The 3214-nt window shown below is 34.3% G+C and overlaps 1 long non-coding RNA gene across 1 annotated transcript; it reads left to right on the top strand.

Moving 5' to 3' along the window:
* Positions 1-1211: 1211 nt before the first annotated feature.
* On the top strand, positions 1212-2804 carry LOC134279742 (uncharacterized). Its single transcript, XR_009994746.1, has 3 exons — positions 1212-1446; positions 1607-1747; positions 2593-2804. It is a non-coding gene; the product is annotated as an uncharacterized LOC134279742 (long non-coding RNA).
* The last annotated feature ends 410 nt before the right edge of the window (positions 2805-3214 follow it).

Raw genomic sequence — 3214 nt, 5'->3', positions numbered from 1 at the left:
AGAGGAAAATATTGGATAGTTTTATAAGTGTATGTTTTTTTTCACTTAACATACAAGTAATGAAATTTATTGTCTATTGGAATTGCCATGGGTACAAATTGCGCTCCGTTATTAGCAGACTTATTTTTATATTCATGTGAAGCAGAATTTATGCAAAATCTTATGCGTGAAAAGAAGAAAACACTTGCTGTGGCCTTCAACTCAACATTTAGATATATCGACGACGTATTGTCAATTAATAATGATAATTTCCATTCCTACGTCGATACGATATATCCCGGTGAGCTTGAGATAAAAGATACCACAGAGTCCGACAATTCTGCTTCATATTTGGATATTTTACTTGAAAAAGACACTAATGGTAATCTAACAACCAAGCTATATGATAAACGTGATGACTTTAACTTTTCTATCGTCAACTTCCCTTACTAATGCAGCAATATACCTTCATCACCTGCATACGGAGTATTTATATCTCAGTTGATTCGATACGCAAAAGCATGCTCTACTTATGAAAATTTCTTAAACGAGGTAAATTATTGACAAGCAAGTTGATGAAACAAGAATATCAGCAGTCTCGTTTAAAGTCATCATTTCGTCAGTTCTATGGTCGATACAATGACCTTGGCAGCATATACAATTTATCATTGAGTCAAATGCTGACTGACGTTTTTCATACCAATTGTTAGTCCATTATTTATACACTGAATTGACGACGGATTTTTTTCCGTTATTTCCTGATCATGATAACGGGCACATGGCGGGTGTGACCGGTCGGCAGGGGATGCTCACTCCTCCAAGGCACCTGATCCCACCTCTGATGTTTCGGAGGTCCGTGTTTGCTCTGCTCTGATTTTGTATATTGTTTAATGGACTTTGAATTTGAATACTGTTCGTTATCTCCATATCCTTCTTGTCTCATCGAAGACGAAACCTTTACATTTCTATTAGCACAAATAATTGACTAGCTACATATCATTTCAGTGTTAATCTTACATGTTTCTACTATAATATTCTTTACTGCTATATAACATAAAGGTTCATAAGTAAAGCTATCTCTGTGTATGCTAGACTTAATATATCAACTGTGCTTTCTCCATCACATTAAATCAGTTGAGCTTGAGTAAATGCAATTCTCAATCAATATCTAATATCATAGATTTCTGTTATACTTTTATTCCGTCATTTTAGGCCCAAGTCTTTATGTGAGAAGATTTGCTGGGTTCTTCCTGTATGTTTCAAATACAACATCCAGAGAAGACGGTCATCTTTGTTTTCATGAGATACAGACCGTAAGCGGTTCTCCAATCGAGGATCAGAGGATTAACTGTTCTGTCTATGGACGTTATGTCATCTACTATAACGAGCGTAATAATCCGGATGTTACCTACCCTGATTACTACTCTACATATGCGTTCAATGAATTATGTGAACTTGAAGTATACGGTGAGGTGATGTAGATTACTCAATATATTTTTGTAAAGTTTCAAATATTAAAAAAAAACAAACTATGTGTCCTAAATTTCCTGTGTTTTAAGAGATATTTCTTGAACTAAGAAATGTTGCTTTCATCCAATGGAGCTAAAATAGTTTAATTCTTAAGCAGGGTGCCCAGTTCATGGTTATTTTGGAGAAAAATGTAACCGATTATGTCCAGAGAAATGTCAGGGACAGCAGTGTGATGCAGTAACCGGTTTTTGTGTGAAAGGCTGTTTACCAGGATATCACGGTGTACACTGTAGTTATGGTAAGTTTACAACCTATTCAATATGCTTATGTTTTCCTTGTTTTCTAACCAGGAAGAAAGTTTCAAGATGATTATTAACGATTCTAACTTCTAAGATATTGGTAAGATTGATGGTATATTGTGTAACGCGCTTCTCATATTTCACTCATATGGAGACACCACCACTTGCCGGTGGAGAGCTGGAAATTTTGTCCTATACTCGGCACTCAGGGCCATTGAGCAGGGAGGGATCTTTTTCATGGAAGCACCTTCTGCGACACGAAACCTCGGTCAATACGGTCTCATCCGAAGGACCGGTCTCCACGTCGCACAGTGGGATTCGAACCCTCGACACAAGAATCAACTCTTTACCTCGCGATTCTAGAGAAGACACTCTAACCACTGCGCCATGCGGGCGACAAGTTATTGGTCAGCGATGAAATACTAAATCTATTATGATGCCAATAAAAAAATGCTTTCAATCTTGTTACTGCTTTATTAACTTCTAAAACCGCTGATCATTATTATAACCAATGAAAACTGTTATAACAAATACGTTACTTTCGTAAATGAATGATATTATTAACAATTCAGCATTTTCTTTATAGGGAAAGACGATTTTTATGATATACATAACAAAGAGATTTTTTTTTGAATTTGTAGTATTAGTTTTTGTTGTATACATGTATTTGACTGTAGAAAAACAGAGAACTAGAAAAAGCCTCATGTCAGTTGTTTGTCTGTTTATATGAAGTAGGTAACTACATACATAACTAACTATCAATGTTAGATTTAATAAAATAAAATATGTAAAAAGTGTATTTTTAATTTTTTTTTTATAATTAAAAGTTCATTTTTTTCAAAAGCAAATTTAGCATTAGCTAAACCTGCATGGCAGCAATACCCCTTTTCAGCTACCAAATGGGGAGCAGATAAAGCAGTTGATGGACTATATTCAGATCGAACAGCAGGGGGAAACCAATGTACCATATCAACATATAATAAAGTCACAGCAGAGTGGAGGGTAGATCTACAGCGAGTAGTTAGCATCAGTCACATCAACATCTTCTATAGGACGGATAATTTTCCTAGTATGTAATCACTACAATTCTATTAAGCGTATTACTACGTAGTGTTTTATACTATTTTGGTAGTTCTTTTTTTAGGACTGATCTTAGTAAATAGGTAAAAAGATTTTAAAGTAAATATTCCGTCGCTAAGCACTTGACACTTTGGTCTTTTTTTTTAAAAGAACCTAAAAAATGAAATTCAATGTCAGAAGGGCAAAAGAATATCCCAGTGTTGAAGTTTAAAGACATTCGATAGTATTAGGTGAAAATTGTATATAATTGAAATATGCTAGGATGGAGTATAAAACAAAATACATTCAATAAATTATTAATTTATCAGTAGTTTTAGAAGCTTTATTTTTGCAATGTCACTTGTTCTTAGCAAAAAAAAAAATTATAGTATGTTCTCAACAGTATA

This window comes from Saccostrea cucullata, unplaced genomic scaffold (assembly GCF_032062105.1).
Source record: "Saccostrea cucullata isolate Sc308-1 unplaced genomic scaffold, CSIRO_AGI_Scuc_v1 ctg6151, whole genome shotgun sequence".
NCBI classification, from domain to species: Eukaryota; Metazoa; Mollusca; class Bivalvia; order Ostreida; family Ostreidae; genus Saccostrea; species Saccostrea cuccullata.
Note: the sequence above shows the minus strand (reverse complement) of the source record. Positions and strands in the feature narration are given on the sequence as shown.